The sequence below is a fragment of the Microcebus murinus genome, chromosome 9, assembly GCF_040939455.1.
Source record: "Microcebus murinus isolate Inina chromosome 9, M.murinus_Inina_mat1.0, whole genome shotgun sequence".
Lineage (NCBI taxonomy): Eukaryota > Metazoa > Chordata > Mammalia > Primates > Cheirogaleidae > Microcebus > Microcebus murinus.
This window is the reverse complement of record NC_134112.1, coordinates 48,969,527-48,984,387: the sequence shown is the minus strand read 5'-3', so window position 1 is coordinate 48,984,387 and position 14,861 is coordinate 48,969,527. Positions and strand designations below refer to the sequence as shown.

General features: G+C 33.6%; 1 long non-coding RNA gene across 1 annotated transcript in view; it reads right to left on the bottom strand.

The window, feature by feature from the left end:
* The window catches only part of LOC105879378 (uncharacterized), a 367,989-nt gene that overhangs the window by 311,954 nt on the left and 41,174 nt on the right, over nt 1–14,861 (bottom strand). The window lies entirely within an intron of this gene.

The window sequence follows — 14,861 nt, the reverse complement described above, 5'->3', positions numbered from 1 at the left end:
GCCATAGGTACCTATGCCTTCTGCCTTTAGGTCACATTTTGGTTGAAATGTTATGTATTGTCCTTTAATATCATAATTAACTTCACAGTTTGTGTTCCTTGGTTACTCTTGCTTTTTTGCATCTTATGGGCTTTATGTCCCATCTGCCTTCTCATCAGAAATGTTGACTCCTCAGTGAAACCTACTTGCTTCCCCCCAGCTGAGTTGGTTGGTGTATCTTCTTTAATGATATGTAAGGTTGATTATATTTTTGCTACTAAACTTTTGATATTGTATTGTAATCACTGTTTGCATCACTAGTTCTGACTAAATTGTGAACTCCTTGAGAGCAAGAACCATGACTGCTTGTTGTGCAGGGTCCCTGTGACTGACACCTGCCTTCCTCAGCCAAGCTGAATTTTCAGAAGTGTCTTATGAATACCCCCTCAAGTCAGTTTCCACATACTTTTCATTGGCTTTTTCACTCTTTCAGGGAAGCTTATATTTTGATCAGTTCTCCTTGTTTGTTCTTTCTTATGTGTTTTTGTAGTTTTTTTATTTCATAATTTTAACTGTATTCCAACAATAAGCTCTCTTTCTTCTGAATTTCCACAGGATTTGTTCATAATTTCAGACTTATGCATTCATTATAGTGGTTATGCCTTTAGGTACACAAGTTCTCTCTCTCTTTCTGGAAGATAGAATCTTCTCTCTCTCTCCCTTAATACCCCCAATGGTCCAGGATTTCCCAAAGTGCCACCCTGAGTGCATGCATTGAAATAACCTGAGAATACTTTTCATAAAGTATATGTTTAGCCTGCTTTCTAGAATCTCTGGGTCCAGAATCTCAATTTTGTATTTTAAAAGTATTCCAGAAGACCATTAGAAAAAAAAAAAATGGCATGCTGAGAAAAAAGAAATAAATAACCAATTAAAAGTATTATTTTTATTCCAAGTACTTTGCACATTTTAGCAAATTTAATGAAAATTGTATTAGTCTTCCTATTTGATAGATGGAAATCGAGAATTTGAAAATGTAAAACATAGTCTTTGGAGTCAAACTGCCAGGGTTTAAATCTCAAATTAATTACTTAATAGCTATATGAATTAGGGGCTAGTTATTGACATTTCTGTACTTCAGCTTATTCTTTCAAAGAAGGATAAAATGGCAGCTATCTCATTAAAGTGTTGTGAGGGATAAATGTGATGAGTAAAGCTATAAGAAAAATGCCCAACACACGATAGTCCTCAACAAATCTTAGCTTGTGAATTACTGAATCTCACACTAAGCAACAGTGGAACTAGGTTTATCTTGGACTACGGATTTCTCTATAAAAGCCAGAGAGTAATATGTTAGGTTCTGCAGGACACATAGCCTCTGTCTCAACTACTCAACTTCACTCCTATATTAGTAAAGTAGCAATTGACAAAACATAATAAAAAAGAAATCAGAGTGGATATGGCCCAATAAAACTTCATTTATAAAGAGGAAGAGAAAGGAATTAACTGGCAATATCACAGAATTCCACAAAACCACAAAGACAAGCAGAGAGAAAAAAAGAAAGAAGCAAAGAATTTATTAAACAAATTATAATATAACAAAAGCAAAACCTCATATATCAATATTAACCTTGAACATAAATGGATTAAATACTTAAAACATATAGATTGTCAAGTGGACTAAAAACCATGATCAACTATATGCTTCTTACAACAGACTCACTTTACCCATAAAGACACAGACTGAAAGTAAAGGGGTGGAAAAAAATATCCACACAAAATCAAATATAAGCAGGTGTAGTTAAATCAAAGAAAACAAACTTTAATTCAAAAAAAAAAAAAGAAGAAGACAAAGAAGATCATTACATAATGATAAAGAGATCAATTGAGCAAGAAGATATACAATTACAAATATATATACACCCAACATTGGACTACTCAGATTTAAAAACAAATATTACTAGACCTAAAAGAGATAAACAGCAATATAATAATAGTGGGGACTTTAACACTTCACTTACAGTACTAGATAGATCACTGAGATAGAAAACCAACAAAGAAACATTGAGTTTAAATTGATCTGTAGACAAAATAGACCTAAAAGACATTTACAGAACATTCTACCCAACAGCTACAGAATATACATTTATCTTATCAGCATATTGAACATTCTCCAAAACAGAACCTATATTAGGCCATGAAACAAATCTCAACAAATTTTAAAAAATTGAAATCCTACCAAGTGTTTAATCAGACCACAGTGTAACAAGCTAAAAATCAATATCAAGAGGAACCTCAGAAACTTTACAAGTACATGGAAATTAAAGAACCTACTCCTATATGATCATTGAGTCAATGACGAAATTAAGATGGAAATTTAATTTTTTTAAACAAATGAAAATGGAAAGACAACATACCAAAACCTGTGGCATTCAGTAAAATCAGTGTAAAGAGGGAAGTTTATAGCATTAAATACCTAAATCAAAAAAGCAGAAAATTTATAAATTAACAACCTACCATTATAGTTTTAGGAGCTAGAAAAGCAAGAACAAATCAAACCCAAAGTTAGTAGGAACAAATACACAGATCCAGGAGAACGAAATGAAATATAGACCTAAATATAAACAGCAATGCAAAGGGTCAATAAAATGAAAAATTGGTTCTTTTGAAAGATAAAAAAAATTGATAAACTGCTAGGTAGACTAACCAAGAAAAGAAGAGGGAAGGTCCAAATAAACAATATCAGAGACAACATAGAAAAGATAGAAAATCTGAACAGACTGATAACAAGTAGCAAGGCTGAAGCACTAATAAAAAAATCTCTCAACAAGAAAAGCCTATGACCAGACAAATTCACAGCCAAAATCTACCAAAGGTACAAAGAAAAATGAATGCCAAGCCTCCTGAAATTGTTTCAAAAAATCAAGAAAGGTATTCTCCCTAACTCATTCTACAAGGCCAGTATCACCCTGTTACCAAAACCAGACAAGGACACATACAACAAAAAAAGAAAACCACTCATCAATATCCCTAATGAATGTAGATACAAAAATTTTTAACAGAATATTAATACTAGCAAATGAAATCCAATAGCACATCAAAAAGACAATATAGCATGATCAAGAGAGTTTTATATGAGGGATGCAAGAAGGGTTCAACATACATAAATCAATCAACATGATACAGCACATAAACAGAATCAAAAACAAAACCATATGATCATCTCAGTAGAGACAGAAAAATAATGTGATAAAATTCAGCATCCCTTCATAATAAAAACCCTCAACAGATTAGGCATAGAAGGAATATGCCTCAAAATAATAAAAACCATTGTTTACAACAAATCCATAGCCAACATCATACTAAATGGGAAAAGGTTGATAGCATCTAAGATCTGGAACAAGGAAAGGATGGTTACTTTTACCATTCTTATTCAACATAGTACTGGAAGTCCTAGCCAGAGCAATCAAGCAAGATAAATAAAAGGCATCTGGAAAAGAGGAAGTCAAATTATCTCTTTTTGTTGATGATATGATCTTATATCTAGAAAAACCTAAAAACTCCACCATAAAACTCTTAGATTTGGTAAATAAATTCAGTAAAGTTTCATGATAGAAAATCAATGTAAAAAATAAGTTGTGATTCTACACACCAAAATGATCTAGCTGAGAATCAAACCAAGAAGGCAATCTCATTTACAATAGCTACAAAAAATAAAATAAAATATCTAGAAATATATTTAACCAAAGAGGAGAAAGATTTCTACAAGAAAAACTATAAAATGCTGATGAAAAAAATTATAGATAACACAATCAAATGACAAAACACTCCATGCTAATTGAACAGAATATTATTAAAATGACTATACTGCCCAAAGCAATCTACAAATTCAATACAATCCCTATCAAAATACCAACATCATTTTTCACAGCATTAGAAAAAATAATCCTAAAATCATATGGAACCAAAAAAGAGCCTGAATAACCAAAGCAATTCTAAGCAAAAAGAACAAAGCAGGAAGGCATCACATTACCTGACTTCAAATTATACTACAAGGCAGTAGTAACCAAAACAGTATGTTACTTGTATAAAAACAGATACATATAATAATCTGCTTCACTTTTGTAACCATTTTAGTATGTGTATGTGTCTCATAACATCATGCTGTAAATTTCAAACATATACAATAAAATTTATTTTTTTTTTAAATCTTATGAATTAACTCAATTCTACTATGTAACCTATCCTGGAAAACAGACAGTCAAAAATATAGAACATTAACAAGACAGATGGTTGCTAGAGCATATTTTGGCTATCATAATTCATTAAATAAAGATTTAGGTAGTTCTAACATTTCAGTTAACTATTAAAGACAGATGTAACTGAGATACTTAAATGTAACAGTAAATAAGTATATGTAACCTTAACACATGTATCCCCATAATATGCTAAAATAAAAAAAATTTTAAAAATTATAATATTCTGTGACCAAAACAATGCAGCAATTCTTTAACAAGTCAGATATGAGATACATTTTAAAAATAAACTTCAGAACTAGACAGAATTTTTAAATTGAATGTCAGCTTTTCCTCCAGTTTTAGAGAAAAGACAAAGTCTTCACTTTCCCATGAACAATCTGAATCTCTGCCTCTCTGGGAGTATTGTGCTGTCATTTCAACAGCCATTACAATCCATTAATTGGTCTTTTGATTAAAGTTCTGTCCTTGAAAATCCCCAATGCTACCATCCAAAGATCAAAAGCCAGGGTGATTTTATACCTCTGAAATATCTGGATTTTGTTAGCACAGAATATTTAAACATGGCCTCTGCCTCTGTCATTAGACACAGCCTTAAATGAGTAGTTTTTAAATGACAATCATACTGAATACTAAAGCCTCAGCAAAGAATTATCATAAATACACAAATGGCTCCTTCACATTTCTGTCAATGTGAATAGAACAACTATCAAAAGAACACTAAAAAAGATATTTAAAGATGTCCTTTCCATGGCATTCATGCTGTAGTCTAAAGACCACTGGGCTAGAATCAAGGTCTAAATTCAAAGCATTCTATTTCCTATTGAGACTTCATTTACTATTTTTGAATATGAAGGGGGTGATCAGGCCAGGCATGGTGGCTCACGCCTGTAATCCTAGCACTCTGGGAGGCCAAGGCAGGCGGATTGCTCAAGGTCAGGAGTTCGAAACCAGCCTGAGCAAGAGCAAGACGCTGTCTCTACTATAAATAGAAAGAAATTAATTGGCCAACTAATAGATATAGAAAAAATTAGCTGGGCATGGGGGCACATGCCTGTAGTCCCAGCTACTCAGGAGGCTGAGGCAGGAAGATCGCTTGAGCCCAGGAGTTTGAGGTTGCTGTGAGCTAGGCTGATGCCATGGCACTCTACCAGGAGCAACAAAGTGAGACTTTGTCTCAAAAGAAAAAAAAAAAAAATGGGGGGGGGGGTGGTCAACTTTAAGTGCTATTGTTTGTATCCTAGGATATTTTGTGATATTTTCATTAGTCTTAACCTATGGAGCAGTGATTCCTCATCCATTTTCCCTAATCATGTAATTCATCTATGAATAATCTTCTGTACTCACCCAACTTCCTGTCCTCTGTCTAATCAAAGAGCAGGGAAAGGAAGAGTCTATGGATGATACTAGGCAGAAAGGATGCCAGACTCAATATTTGGATTAGTAAATGTAAAAAAAATTAGAAACAAAGTCTACTAATCTCAGTCCTGGCTGAATGCCATCTGGGTTGAGATTGAAGAATAGAAACAAGAAATTCTCCAAATCCTAAAATCCTCTGCAGAGATTTTTCTTGAATTACCTTTATTTTGACTGGAAGTGTCTCATTCTAGACATATGCCCACTGTTTCTCAACTCACCCTGCTGAATTAACCAAGCACCTGCCTACAGTGAGCTCAATACAGATGATGTTTGCCTCAGTACCTTGGTTTATAACCTGTGAATTATAAACCTGTGAATCTTTAGGAGCAAGAATTATATCTGTTTCATTTTTGTGTCCATAACACATTGTGTGACATACAATTGATCCTCAAAAAATTTTGCTGCCTGAATTAATAAACATATCAACTAATCCATTCAGACCAAGAAGAACTATTTGACTAATTCATGACTTGACTAAATTGTCTCACTAGCCTGATCACTTTTTCCTTAATCGAGTCAAAGAGAATGTTTGCATCTGGTGTGGATGCTAAACCACTTCGGTACGGCACTCACCGGCTGTGAAACCTTGCCCACAGCCAGCACTCATAGTCCGCACAATAGTTTGTGCTGTGCATTGACGACGAATCCGTTTTGCTCTTGTGTGAGGAGGAAAGCTTGAAAGCACTGAAGCTTGTTTTACTTTACAGGCAGCTTTACTTGTAATGTAAATCAGAATAGGTAACATATACATATATATTTTCATTAAGTTATTTTTAAATGTTCACAATTTTATTTTGATCAATGAAAAATTAGAAATGTCATATAATGGCTGTCGGCTAAAGTGGACGCTTGGCTGTGCGCATTCATCTGTGGCTGTCAACTATAGTCGATGCTCATACTGAAGTGGTTTAAACAAAGATTCCAAAGATCCCAGTTAGTCTCTTGCCTATCCAGATCATGCCTAACACTTGTGTCTGTTTCTCTCAAATTCATATCCCTTATCATTATTACAAAGTTAATAACGGACATATAAAAACAGATCATTAAATTTCTTGCAGGCATAATAAAGGTGCTTATTTTCAAGCCTGAAAAAGGGTATATAATTTCTATTTCACTTTTCTACTGAGTTCCTCAAATATAACATAGGCTTTACTTTATTGGTTTTTGGTTTCCTTGTTACAGACGAAGTGTTTTGATAGCATGGGTGGAATGAAATTTGCCCAAGGACAGGCATTAGAACTCAGGCACCCTGGTTTCCAATTCAATGTTTCTTCCTACTTAAAAAAATATATATATAGGAGAAATCTTCTGATTTTTATAAAACCAGAAGTGCCTGAAATAAAATAGTTGATTTTGTCAAATTTTATTTATATAAACTGTGCTAAGCTGAGAAATTATTGCACATGGAGGCTCTCAAATCCTTTATATCTCAAAATGACTTTGGGTACCTCAGTATTTGCATAGTTGAGATTATAACTTTTCTCTTGCCTTTGATATTTAAAAATATCACAAGCCAAAACATCCAGTTATACCAACTATTCATCTGCTTCAAGATAATCTTCAAGAGAAGATTATCTCTTTCCACCAACATATTATATGATCCTTTCGAGGAAAGAGAAATCCATAGTAATCAATTAATGTTAATATTTTAACTCTGCATAGAGCTTTGCTTTTAATAAGTAAATCAAAAATATTAGCTATAAGGGTACAGTCACCTTGACAAAGAGAGTCATGTACATGTAAATAAATCCCTGTGAGCAAGGCACACCTGACATATAGTAGATAAACCAAACCATGGTTTTAAGCCTTGTCTTTTTCCGACATAATCCAGGTTTGACAAATACCTAAATTTATTCATGGGACTTGTTTCAGAAAAGCAAGGCAACATTTTCAAAACGGAATATTGGCATGTTTTCAGAAACTACAGACTAAAATTGCAATTTATATATTAACAACATATTTTATAAAGGCTACATTCTCCAAGGGATGGTTTGCAAGCATTTTGGGGATCTGGAATTCCTCACACAACAGCATTTTAATTGCCATATTTTCATCTCTAAGACTATATCCTATTAATATTCCAGCTATGCAGACTTTAAGATGACTTCTTAGTATTCTACCTTATTCTACCATATTTTTTCTTTCCAGTAAAAATTTCTTCAGAAATACTAGCTATAAGCATACACTTCAAAATCATTAGTATTGACTATGAAACATAATATCTTAATAGAAAGAAGCATATGGAGCTGTTAGCCATGGAGAACTTCCCATAAGCTAATGTCCCAGAAACACTGGAGCCAAATCATGCACCAACCCCTAGAGCCAGGTGGATCCAGTTTACAAAGATGCTCTTTGGCTCTTAACAACTTCTCAGCACTGACTGCTTTCTGTTTCCTCCATATGGAGTTGGTAAGTGCTAGTTAGTAAATTCTGGATGCAAATAAGAATAAAGGGAAATTTTTTTTCTCCTTGAGCAAAGGCAAATTCACTGGGAATCCGATAGGCATTCTGACATACTAAGATATTATATAACTTATCAAGCCTTTATTGGGGCACCCAGGACATCCATCTTTGACTGGAGTTAGTTGCATGATCTCAGATTGGTCACAAAATTGATCTGAAGTTTCTCCACCTTTTTTTTTTATGGATAATAATACCTACTTCCTCACTTACAGCATTGTGATATTGATGCAATGAGCTAATGCAGGTAAAACTTCTGCACAAGGTCAAAGGTGTTATACAAACATATGGTGATAGTTCCCTACAAAATACTGGGTCCAGTTTCCACATATATCCCTCAAAATGAAGTGAGTCATAGAAATTGAGAGTTCTGAGATAGCTTTGATATATCCTAATTTATCATACTTCTTCCAAAGATAAAAAAGAAAATCTGGAAAGGTTAAATTCTTTATCTAAAATCACAGAACTATATTTCAGTATAACTGGTACTAAAATACACATCATCTGATACCCACAGCAATGCTTGCTTCAGACAGCTCATCCTAGCATCATATTTCAGCATATTTTGTTTACTTGCAGCATATTTACATATTTTTTAAAAATAAATTACCATTTATATATCAACTCTCATATTTGATAGGAATAAAGTCAACTACATGAGCAAATTAAAAGAAATGATGGACTATGTTGTACATGATAAAACAATTCAATTTTTTCAAAGAAAGACTTTTCTATAAGTTGTAGCCAACACATGACTTATAGGCCATCTCCTTAATTCTGTGAGTGTTTGTCCAGAGATACTCCCCATTCCTCCATACACACTTAGGAGTATAGGGGAGGGAAACAAAGTGTGTTGGGACATTTTCTATTCTGAGAGATTCTTCCTTCTGTCCAGCTCACAGTAAATGAAACATTAAATGCTATTATGTCTCTTTATCAACATAAAAATATCTAGAGCAACTCACAAAAAGAGTCTGTTATACTGGAGACATTTTTTCCTTGGTGGCATGATATCAATCATTTTTAATTTTTTTTTCTCACTTTCTCTGTTCCCTACTTCATGCCTTCTGTGCAAGTATGTGACTTTGTGTCTTAAAATGTAGGGATTATACCATGTGACTCTTTAATTAGTATTTGTTTGCTACAATAATGCTAATAATACCCAGGACAGAGATGTTCAAACAATTCCATGCTGACAACATAAGCATAAGAAATCATACATTCCCTAAATTGATTTACCCAGGAACATAATGTGAGAAATTCAGTAAATCCCACTGGGAGTTCCGAAGCTAAGCTTTTCATTGTCAACATGTCCTAGAAACAACACTTTCACATCATTTATTAAAATGTCATGTAAACTTCCATGAAAGTAAATACAGTCTAAATTTGTTCAAACAATAGAACCACAGAATATTTTTGAAAACCTTTAAATCATTCCTCAATATTTTATATAATAAGCCAGACTAAAATAGTCTCAGCTAGAAATTTAAACCATGTTATTACAAATTTAGCACTTGCATATTAAACGAAGGAAAAGGTTAATGTATTTGATGCTTTAGATTAAATATCTAACTTAATTCAAGCAAATTAAAAAATGTACATTTTAATGTCATCAATTTTTCCAGATTGTTTTATTTCTAACGTCTTTCTCAGTGACATCTGCATTCCTCTACCTTACTAGTCATCTTCATGTCATCTCAAAGGATATATTCTGGCATAGTAGACAGTGTGCATATTGAGGAAAACAAACGAGCTTAGATCATGGTCCCAACACTTAGTAATGGTGTTACCTTGGGCATATCATCAAGCTTCACATCTTTTTTATTCCTTTTTTTTTCTTCCAGCATATTATGGGGGTACAAATGTTAAGGTTACGTATATTTCCCTTGCCCCCCTCCCCCCTCGAGTCAGAGCTTCAGGCATGTCCATCCCCCAGTTGGTAGGCATCACACTCATTATGTATGTATATACCCATTCCCTCCCCACCACATGCCCGACACCCAATAGATGTTATTCCTACATGTCCACTTATGTGTTGATCAGTTAATACCAATTTGCTAGTGAGTACATATGGTGCTTATTTTTCCATTCTTGGGATACTTCACTTAATAGAATGAGTTCCAGCTCTATCCGGGAATATACAAGAGGTGCTACATCACTGTTGTTTCATATAGCTGAATAGTACTCCATGGTATACATATACAAACTACCTACTTTTCAGATTTATTGTGAGAATTAAGTAATATAAAACATTGACTGTAGTCTCTGACATAACCCACATAAAAGTGCTTAGTAGTCGAGGCCGTAATTGTTCCCTCCTTCACTGTGTCACGTCAAGGATGTTCAAGGATGGTACCACACTCCTTTTGCACTAGCTAAAGCATGTTACTTCTCTAAATAGTGGTTTAATTGAATACAAATAAGCTTCTTAGCTCAAGTGGTTTAAAATACATAAGAGTTCATACTGATTAAGAAGAAAAATATAACAAAATAGAAGACAGAACACAAAAACACTTACTAAAGAGAAAAATGTTATGTATCAAGAATAACAAAAAATAAAAGTATGAACTTGCTAAAAATCAAAGGAAAGGAAAGGAAACAAGCGTGAGTATATTGTTGTTGCCTATACATTTAATAGAAACTCTTCTAAAATTGTAATACACAGAATAAGTGAAACTATGACAAGTATGCACTAACACAGTGCTATGAACACTTGGTCAAGCACCAAGTTTAAAAAACAAAAACAAACATACGTGTGTGTGTGTGTGTGTGTGTGTGTGTGTTAACTTGATTGGATCACAAAATGCCCAGATATCTGGTTAAACGTTATTTCTAGTGTGTCTATGTGGGTGTTTCTGAGAGACCAGCACTGAATTGATGCAATGAATAAAGGCAATTGCCCTTCCCAATGTGGGTGGACATCACCCAATCTATTGAGGGCCTGAATAGGGGATAAAGGTGGAGGAAAGGAGGATTCTCTAATTTTCTGCCAGACTACTTGAGCTGAGATATTGATCTTCTGCTGTCCTCAGTGATCCTAGTTCTCAGGCCTTCAGACTCAGACTGGAATCTACACCATTGGGTTTCTGGCTCTCAGACTTGCAAACTACACCACTGGATTTCCTGGATCTCCAGCTAGCAGATGACAGATTATAGGGCTTCTTGGCCTCCATAATAATGTGAAATAATACCTTATAATCTCTTTCTCTTTCTGTGTGTGGGGGGTGGTGGGTGTATCTTCTATTGGTTCTGTTACCCAGGAGAATACTGACTGATACAAATACCTTCAGATCTATTGACTTATTATCTAACATTTAGAAGTATTTTCTAAGCTTTTCTAAATTTTTATTTTGAAAATTTGAAAACTATTGTATCTATGGAAGAAATCCCATTGCATAAATTATAATAACACAAAGGCAAAAATAAATTATGCCTCCAAAAGAAGGAAAGTATAGTAAAGGTTTATTATTTATTCAATATATATTTATTCAAATTTATAGTTTCCAGGCTCTGTTTTAAAGGCTAGGAATACAGTAGTAAATCAGTCAGAGAAGTTTCTGCTATCATAGCACTTATATTTTAATAGAGGAACTATAGAAAATGAATGAGCAAGATTGTTTACTATAGGACTAATTTCTTGAATATAACAATTCTGTGAAGGGTAATATGATAGAAAGTTGGGGAAGAGGAGGTAGGCTTATATAGATTGAATGGTTTGGGGGAGGTTATATTTGATGTGAGACTTAAATGGTAAGAGTGAACTACATTTCTATGTGAAGATTCATAGAGCTACATAATCACAGAAAAGTTACAATTTTAAATAAAAACACAGAACATAAAATTGCATAACAACTTATTCTAAACCATAAAAGTTCATTTATGTTGAAAGTAGTGGTAATAATATGACATGGGTATGGGTGTTGGTGTGTATTTGTATTTTTTGTATTTTTTTGTATTTTTGTATTTTGTATTTTGTATTTGTATTTTTCAGGCTAAAATTATATTACCGTATGCTAAAAATGGAAAAAAAAAAGTAAGTAGAATTAAACATACCAAGTACAAGGTCATGTATCTCATCAACACTTTTCATACAAAGAACCTAGTATAGCATTTTAAGCAAGCATATGTTTATTACATATTGTTTTAATGACAGTATAGTAATTTTAAATATATGAAAGAAACTAGAACTAATATAAACAGAATCATCAGACATCCTATTAGGTATTATTAATCTTTTTAACATATTATAAATTGCTGACTTCCCTTCTCTTGCTACTCCACTCAAATTTTTCTTCCACAATCATTCTCTAAGGCACTAACAACAAATCCATCATAATTTTCATCCTGCATTCCTTAACTTTTCATCAACATCACCTTCTGGAAAGTAGGCATCTTGTATTTTCAAAATGATTGCTCCCACTCATATGTCATTTCATATCTACTCCCTATTCTTCTCTTGCTCTACACCAAAAATATTGGAAATAAAAATGTAAGATTCCTATGAACATTCATAAATGTACACGGCATGTCTGTCAGAATATCCTCACTTATAGGTTACAGCCTGTCTAATGTCTGTTCAAAAAATGCAATTAGTTTCTGGAGGTCCAAAGTCAAATACATTGTCTTAGAAAGTAGTTTTAGAGCAAGCCACAAAGCTCTCTACTTGGTAATTTAGATGACTGACCGCTCAATTTATGAGCATTCCCAGCAATAAAATTCAGCCTGAACTTAATAATAGCACATTTTATGTGACAACGATGACAATTACAATCTATAGTTACTGCAGTCGCCCTTTGGTCTAGGGAAAAATGACAGTATTAATTATACACACTTGCCATTTATCAGACTTAACTTGGCAGGCGATTGAGCTCAGGACCATCTCCGACTTGACTTCTACATTTACCATTTTCTAATCCACTGAAACGAAGATAATTAGAATAGAGAAAAATGAGTGGTTCCTTCTTTCACTGCCTTTATCTCTGATTTCACATACAGTATAGTTCTTGAATCACATTAAATTTATATCACTTGGTTTAAAAGCCTGCCATTGTTTACTTTCTAAACTCTAGAGCAAAAGAAATAATATTTCACACTGTGGCAAGGTGAGCAATAGCATATGAGATTTTGGCTGCATGTAACTGTCACATTTTTATTTTATATCTTATTTTTACATTTGGACTATTTGTGGATCATGGGTCCTTGTGATTTTATTTTCCCTGCCATTTTATGTTACTGATACATTGAGAACTATTATAAAATTATTTTAAAACACGGAAAGCTATCTAAGGAGCTTACAGCTGATGAAAGTACAGAAAATGGCTCTTGAACAGTTTTATTGTTATTCAATCATGTTTTCATCATTCTTATTCAATCACGGATCTGTCTTATTCAAGCTTCCTTTATTTTAGACTCTGTGCATTGTAGATACACAGTATGCCATTTAAGATAATTATAAAGTTATGATTCTCTGCTTCTTTGTTTAGGGTGCTACAACCTCATCTCAGAAAAGTTAGAGAATTTCTGTTTACTGAACTTCTATTGTGGTTTTATATGCATTTCCTCTTGCATCCTTACAAAATTCTGAGAAATATCACCCCTGCTTTTAAATAAGGAGAATTTGGAGCTTAGAAAGTTTAAGTAACAGTGACACCTGAAATTAGAAAATCTACAATAAGCCACCATAAGAAGGCGTGGTTAGAGGTGGCATAAGGTAAAGATAAGCAGGGAGCCTCCACCACTGTTAGCACCTTCTGGCTCTGTCATTGCTAGTCCAAAGTACCTGACAGGACAGCCCCAATCCAGAAAAAATCAAATACAATTCACAAGAGATTTCCCATCTATGCAAGCAGGATGTTATGCTGAGAAATATAACATTAAAAAGGTATAAATAAAATTGTAAAGATAATTAAGAGTATCGTCTCACTTTCATGTGGAATCTAAAAAAGTCAAACTTATTAACAGAGTAGAAAGCTGGTTGTCATGGGCATGTGGGGGTGGGCAATGGGGAAATGCTGGTCAAAAGGTACTGACTTTCAGTTATTAGATGAGTAAGTTCTGGAAATCTAATGAACACCATGGTGACTAAATTTAATAATACTATGTCATGTAATTTGCTAATAGAGTTGATCTTAAATGTTCTTACACCAAAAAAGGTAACTAGGAAACTATGTGAGGTAGTACATGTGTTAACTAACTTGATTGTGGTAATAACTTTACAATATACAAGTGTACAAAAATCATCACATGTACACCTTAAATATATATAATTTTGTTAAGTATATCTCAATAAAGTTGGTAACATTTTTTTTAAAAGATAGTCAAGAAAACTGAGAGAAGAACTAATTCGATAGTTACTTCTCACAAAATCTTTCAAAAGTTACTTAACTTACTTGGATCTCAATTTTTTTCATTTGTAAAAATGGGATTGGATTACACATTCTATTAATATAAAGCCCCATCACCCCTATGTGATTATGGAATCCCAGAGTAGAGTCCACAGACAAATAATGTTTTCTAAAAAACTTTAATCATACTTGTAATAAAGCCCTACTCCTATGTTAAAGTTGCCAGCAGCAGAGTTTTCACAATGTAAGAGGTAGAAACATGATCTTAACATTTTAATAGTCGAAAAACTGCCATGGAGTACAGAAGAGTGCTCCTAAACCATCCCTGCATTGCAAAGATAGGTTGAATCTCTTTGGGGATTGTTCCTGCCATTTTGGAAGGGAGGAAACAATTATTTGAGCA